This window comes from Micropterus salmoides, unplaced genomic scaffold (genome assembly GCF_014851395.1).
Source record: "Micropterus salmoides isolate LMB-PRFRI ecotype aquatic unplaced genomic scaffold, ASM1485139v1 Ms_hic_scaffold_15, whole genome shotgun sequence".
NCBI classification, from domain to species: domain Eukaryota; kingdom Metazoa; phylum Chordata; class Actinopteri; order Centrarchiformes; family Centrarchidae; genus Micropterus; species Micropterus salmoides.
Genome location: NW_024040596.1, coordinates 21,626,221 through 21,633,936, shown reverse-complemented (window position 1 = coordinate 21,633,936; position 7,716 = coordinate 21,626,221). Strand labels below are relative to the sequence as shown.

General features: G+C 34.4%; 1 protein-coding gene and 1 pseudogene across 1 annotated transcript in view; both read right to left on the bottom strand.

The window, feature by feature from the left end:
• LOC119903688 overlaps positions 1 to 2,476 on the bottom strand; it is a 10,832-nt pseudogene extending 8,356 nt beyond the window's left edge.
• LOC119904398 (protein ITPRID2-like) overlaps positions 1 to 2,593 on the bottom strand; it is a 67,145-nt gene extending 64,552 nt beyond the window's left edge. Inside the window, 1 exon segment of the mRNA XM_038721030.1 lies at positions 2,471 to 2,593. The gene's annotated coding sequence lies outside the window, so the exon portion shown is untranslated.
• Positions 2,594 to 7,716: the final 5,123 nt, after the last annotated feature.

Sequence of the window (7,716 nt, the reverse complement as noted above, 5' to 3'; positions counted from 1 at the left end):
TATGTATGTATGTATGTATGTATGTATGTATGTATGTATGTATGTATATATATACATACATACATACATATATATATCATATATTTGGGTTTATTTAATTATTCAAGCGATTTGAAGACTTGGACTCTCTATAATTGGCATTTTTGACATTATGTTCTGACGTTTGATAGACTAAGCAATGAATTGATTAATGTCAAGCATTCTACAATAACAGCATAAAAACACGATGCATTAAACTGCCCAACAATTAATAAAATAAAATAGTATAATAGATGAGCTCCATTTTAAGCAACTACAACAATAACATTCAGCTTAAATGTTTCTGTATCAGTTATCATCCAATAATGTCATATATATAATATATAACATTGATCGGAGCCATTCTGCTGCATAATAATTCAACTGACACTTTTACTTGTAATGGAGTTTTTCTACAGTGTGGTGAGATTAGTTTCTCTTCAATTAGTACTTCCACCACCACTGGTAATTCATTTAGAAAAGTAATTGGTAGATCATTCAGTAATAAAATTAAAGGTTTGACATTAGCATTACAATCAGGGGTGAAGTGTGAGTCTCAACTATACAAATAATCTAGAAAACATCTAGATTCAGCGGTGGAAGAAATATTCAGGTAATTTTATTAAGTACAAATAGAAAGACCACAATATAAACACATTATACTCAATTACAAGTAAAGGTCCTGCACTCCTGAAGTGAAAATACAGAAGCATTAGGAACAAAATATCAAGTAAACGTACCCGTTATACAGAATAATGTCCCTTGTCATTGTTATATAACTGATAACTATAATTATTACAGACGTATTAACGTGGAAGTGGTACTTTTAGATGTTGCGGTAGGTGGAGGTAGAGCTATTTTTACTACTTCCTGTACCGCTAGGCAGTTTTATCTAACAATGCTTCAATCTTTTAAAAGCTGATCACATAAATCTTCATTTGAAATGTAATTACAGAACAATATTTCTGAATATCCCTCTGAAATGTAGTGGGGTAGAAGTATACAGCAGCACACTAGTATCTGAAACCTGTACTTCCAGCAGAACCGTTCTGCTTCTGCAGCTCAGTGTTTCCTCAGAAATACTTTACTCAAGAGCCCAAAAGCTTGTTTATCAACACGCAACAACAACAACAACAGCAGCAGCCAGTGGTGGAAGAAGTACAAAGAAGTAGTAAAAGTAGCAGTACCACAGTATAGAAATGATCAGATACAGTAAAAGTCATGCAATTAAAAGTACAAAAGTACTCCTTATACAGAAGTCCCATTTCAGAATAATATATATATTACAAGATTATAATTAGTGATGCATTGATGTGTAAATCACTTTAATGTTAAACAGGGAGCTAATTTTAATTCTTTACTGATCGGTAGCTTAATCAACAAATATCATGTGAAAAAAAAAAAGTACAATGTTTTCCTCTGAAATGTAGTGGAGTAGTAGTTTAAAGTAGCATAAAATGGAATTACTAAGTAAGGCCTCCAAGTAAGTATAGCACTGTAGTAAAAGTTACATTCTATCACTGCAGTACTGTAACACAATAATAAAACATTCAAGCATACAGAAAGAAAACCACAGTCGAAGAAGTATTCAGATCCTTAACTTAAGTAAAAGTAGAAATGTTATGTTCTAAAAATACTCCATTACTAGTTAAATTCATACATAAAGTTACTTAGATAAAATACTAACAGCAAAATGTAGGCTACTTAAGTTTTAAAGTAATTAAAAGTTCTCCTTAGGCAAAAAAAGACAAACCACTCCTCTCACTGTTAACATAACACTGTATTATTGGATATATTTACTTCATGTTGTCATTTGTCAATGTGTAATCAATTTTAGGTACTTTATATATTTATATATTATTAGTAAAGTACTGCATCATATATTAAAAGCTTCAGACGTGTTTTACATGTAAAGAAACCAACGCTGCCAGGTAGGCTAAATGTAGTGAAATAAAAAACACAATATTCTCAATGAAATGTAGTGAAGAATACAAGGGCATAAAATAACAAATAACCAGTACAAGTAGCTCAAAACAGTATTAAAACAGTTACTTTCCCGCACTAACTGCGATAGTTTTATAACTGAGTGAGACAGAGGCGGGGGGGGGAAGTAAAGACAAATGGTGTCGATGTTTTAAATATCTGCGGCACGGATCATTCAATCCCGATTCAATCCTGATTCCTGATTTAAATACACATTATGTTTTATTAAATCACATAGTGTCATTAAACTGCCCTTTTCTTCTGTAGGTGAGACTAACTTGTTAATCCTGTTCAGTTGTTCCTGTTATGTTTGACACGGAGGACAGAGCTGACAGCAGCCGTGGTAAAAAAAAAAAACTCTGCGCGTGCACACAGCTGAATAACACCACCAGCTGAACATTACCACCTTGATATGCAGTATTATATTAGCACTATTATAAGCAGTACTCTGGGCGATCCAGCTACTCACCGTCATGTCTCTTTTTCAGTTTGCGTCTCTACTCCCAAGCTGTCAAACTTGTCCAAACTTTTCTGAAAACACTCCTCCAACATTCCAGCTTCCGCTTCCTGAAACCAGCGGCGTGGAGAGAGAGGAGCAGGGGGGCGTGTCCTCTGCGGAGAAACAGCGACACCTGCCGGCCGGCTGCAGTACGGCAGTGCCGGAGGACACATCCTTTACTTGAGTGAAAGGACTAAAGGACTAATACTCATTTACACTGGGGACGCTGAGGACATGTCTCCACCACTTTTTGAAAAGGCTGATTTTGTCCCCATCATTTCTGAAAGCAATAAGAAATGATAACAAATGAAAATGTATTGAAAAAGGTTTATTTTCACAATTAAAAAAAACATGTAATGCAATGTCAACATAGAAGAAACAAATGTGCATTGTCCAAATCAAGTAACTGAAGCACCTGCCACCTGAATTTTGTGTTTCCCTTTCTACAAAGAAAGATATTTTCAGCAGAAATTGGAGCAGAAAATGTCTCTACAATGCAGGAAATTAAGTGTTTAATTTCTGATTTGTTCTTTTATTTATTTATTTATATACACATTTTTATTATAGGTAATGATGAGATAAGACTTGATTGATCTATATAAGTGATTAAAATGAGCTCCACCTTTGCAACATTAAAGTGATGTAAATAACTATAATCCAGTAATATATAATATTCTAAAATGGGCCATTCTGCACAATCAGAACTTCTACAATTGGTAAGTATATTTTGATGCTAACACTTTTGTACTTTTACTTAAGTAAAATCTTGACTGTAGGATCTTTTTTTTACGTGTGTGGTTTTGTTTTTACTTAATTCAATTAAAATTCAATACAAATAAAAGTCCTGCATTGAAAATGTTAATTAGAAGTATGTAAGTATACTGAGGAAAATGTATTGAAAGTATTGAAAGTAAAAGTACTCAATGCAGAAAAATGGCACCTGTGACTGTTTTATTTATTATTTTATTATTTTATTTTATATAATTAATACTCACGTGTTAATGTAAATGCAGGATGATGCATGTGATCTGTGGAGAATTGAGATGGGAAAATAGTTTTGCAATATTTTGTCAATGATTAATTAATATTTTGTCATTATTATTTGATAATTATCTTCACAATAAAGACAATTGATTGTTTGGTTTGTAAAAATTATAAAAATTTGTGAGAATTTGCCATCACAATTACACAGAGCCCAAAGACACCTTCACAATGTTTTGTTTTGTCTAACCAACAGGACAGACAGAAAAATACATTCAAAGTAATAAAATAATTTAAAGGAAAAGTAGCAAATTTTCACATTTGAGAAGCTGGAACAATAAATTGTTTGCTTGAAAAATGACTTAAACGATTATAAAAATGGTTGCCAATTAACTTTCTCAGTCAGTGGACTTATCGATTAATCGACCAATCGTTTCAGCTCTACTTGTACAAACTGTTGGGTAGTTTAATTGATAAAAAACATATACTCTTTTCATATGTTTTGTGTGCACTAAACTCTTTTTTGATTTACTTTTGCACCAAAAACTTCCTAAAGTTAGGACTGCCAGCCCTTATATGTACGTGATTATATGTTTATGAGTTTCTCCTTCTTCAGCCGGTTAGAACTTAGCCTTGGGTGTTCTGTGAAAATGTCAGCAGTTCATCCACATTTCCTCTGTTCAACAAATAAACAATGATTTGGGATTGAAAATATTAATAAAAATTTGTAAAGCAGAAGTTTGGTTTTTCTTCTTTTCTGTCCCGATTAATCATCTCAGGGTCCCTCAGATTTATCTTAAGACCCTTTGTAGAACAACTGGACTAAACTACTGAACTGTATATAAACCAGATAAAACATTAAAATGCTGCTTACACGCTGATGCATCAGTATTAACTATCTAGTAATATCATATAAAATAACATATTAATTGCAGGCACCTTTTTCTATATAATGAGTAGGCTACTTCTCTAGTTTAGGACCATTCTTAGGACCACTTAGGCCTATGTGAAATTAGGCTATATACATACCAGCCCAGATTTCTGGTTGTATACTGTAAAAAATCAGTTTTGCTGCCAACAACAACTGAAACAACAAACAATAAAAAAAAAATCTTCAGAATCTGTTACTGTAACACCCAAAAACCTCCTAAATGCAAACAGGCTGACACACCCAAATAAAGCATTAGCATCCAATGAAACATGTGACCCTGTACAAAAGAAAAGAAAGAAAGAAGATAAGATCTTTGCTGTTACAGTACAAGTACAGTAAGATGTCGTTTGGGCAAACCTACAGATACCAATTGAGAATTAAACGTATATAAACTATATAAACTCTAAGAAATACACTGTATAACAGTACACAAAATATAAACACTGCAATATTATAACACTAGAAGGTATAAACAGCATGCAATTATTGCACAACACAGGTTATTGCACTTAGAAAGAAAAAAAGAAGGAAAGAAAGAGATCATATGGTTTGGGCTGTGCTTTTACCTGCAGTACCTAATTTTACCACTAGATGGAAACAAAACACCATTAAACTGATGGCTGCTGCTGTTGGATCAACTGTTCAAACGCTGATCAAACTATGAAAAAGTGATTTAAATGTAAACCAAACTGTTTTATATGATTAATTTTTTGACGCTTAAAAGGTTTCTTCAAATTAGACATGTTGTAAACAGGAAAACAGAATCACCAGCACATTGTAAAGAATGTTAATTTTGGTATTGATTTTCTATATGATTTCACAGTTTGCTTACATGTTAAATGTCAGAAAGTTGCTTATTAACTTATTGTACCGATCCTGATTTACACTCATATTGTTTATCAAAATGTTTCTTCCTCCATATAGTTTTGTATTTTTTCTTATGACAATGTTGCTCCTGAGGTTGTAAGTCTCTTTTGTTTTTCAGCTGAGATCATTGTTTAATCTTATTTGATGCAGCATTGTTGTGTTATGTTTTGTGTTTTGTTTTCCCTCTTCAAGGGAAAGAGGGAAAACAAAACTTCAACCCCTTCCTGACATGGAATAAACAATTTATAACACACTACAGTGTAGTTGTATGCACATATAATTGTTTATTACTGTATTTATCAACAACACCTCCTGTGGGGACTCAATTTAAAACATGTCTTCATAGGAAAATCTATAATCGTTGATACATACTGTACATTATTATTGTTTATCTGCTTACAACTACATTACAGTGTGTTATAAACAATTTATTAAATACTTTAAATGTTAAATAGGGTGGATAAAGTCAAGGATTTGCAATAAATTTGATTAATTGAAGGATTTGTAAAGTTAAAAGTTAATCATCATTACAAGACACTGTTATTGCTGACTGAGACATACTACTGTGTGTGCGTGTGTGTGTGTGTGTGTGTGTGTGTGTGTGTGTGTGTGTGTGCGTGACAGAGTGCGTGTATTACTCATGTTGTGGGGACATAAATCTGTTTACACAATCACATTGTGGGGTTTCACCTTCCTTATGTGATGCAAGTCCCAATAATGTAAATCATTACATTTTATGGTGAAGACTGGGTTTAAGCTTAGGGTAAGCCTCTAGGAAATGTATGTAAGTGATGGAAACATGACTCTGTGTGTGTGTGTGTGTGTGTGTGTGTGTGTGTGTGTGGAGAAGGTCAGATTAGCCTATTCATAGAAAGAACGAAGTCACCAATGAAAACTCAACACACACACACACACACACAGCCTGCAGTATAGAATAATAGTTCTTATTCAACAGTGAGTTGCTGTTTGTTCACTTTGCTTTGAATAACAAAAGAAGAAGATTTCTCTGCCCTGAATTATATTTGGCCTATATTATAATTCAATTTCCCGATGAACGCCTCCAAGATCATTTAATTTCTGGATGTTTTAATCCATTATAATTGCAAATGTCCAAGGAGCTCAGTTTGAGGCGTCAACAATCAAATCAAACTCAGTGACCTGTTTATGTTCTTTTATTCTTAAAATTGTAAAAAAAAATAATAAATAAATAAATACTTCAACCAGAGAAAAGAGTTTTAGAAAAAACATTGAGGCTATTGTCATTACATGTTAAACAGCACAGAGATAAATGTGAATCCTGAAGTGAGCAGTAGAGAGACAGAACGATTGATTCTGTGTTAACCATTAGCTGCCAGAGGATCCACGCTGATGGAGAGACACTCGGGTCCTCCAAAGTCGCCTGGTAACCTCCTAGCAACCACCTTAGTGGAGAACAGCCCAGTCCAAAGTCCACTGCTTCTTTCCTATTGGTCAGAGCTGATGTGGACTGTTGAGATAAACCACATCCACTGGTTTCCTCCAACTCCTATTCCACTCTGTACTGGCCTTTATAAACATCCAGACAACATGGCTAACAGGCTACATGCTAAGGGTTAAATAAGAATAAGGCTATGCTAGGAAAGAGGTTGTTCGTATTCATGACATGTCGTCCAACCATGTTATAAGGAAGAATGGTTTTCCAAACGCCCACTCTTGAAGGCAGAGTGAAAAAGTGACCATCATAGCGACGGGGGAGACGTGATTTTATTTAAATCTGGGGACAACATCCATGGAATTCAAATCAAGGGCAATGGGTTTGGTTGAAAATACTCGAAGGTAGGGAAAATCAGCTATTACACCTCTGTGGGGTCGTTCCACTGGTTTGTTTGTGCTCCTGGATGTTGTAACTACAGTCGTTATGGTTGTTGGAGTCACCCAAGGCCAAGTTTGAATGACCATCATTGGCATCCTCACCTGAGGCCAAAAAAGAACATTATGATCACTAATGAACCAGTGGTATCGATCATCCTGACAACGACCCCATGGAGGTTAACTAGCTAAATTTCCCTACCAGTCAGTCAGAACTAAAGAAGTCTATCTTCAACAAAGTCACGCCCCTGATTTTAACCTTCCTGGGATAACTATGACCTGGATAACTAGGTAGGTAGGTACATTTATTGTCACAATATAACAGGTTACATAATGAAATTGAGCTTTGTAACTCCCTTCTGCTACATAGCAGACAATTTGCATAAATACACAAGCAATTAAAAATTTGGTAAACAGAAATAAACAGTATTCAGTGATCAATGGAGCAGTGCTGAGGATGAATTTAAGTTTAAGAGCCTGAACTATGAACCTTCACAGACATATGGGGACAGCAGTCTCTCCTGGAAGGCTTTGATAGCGTTGCACTTTGTCGTTCACATGAAAAGGGGCAGAAATAGTTGTGTTACAA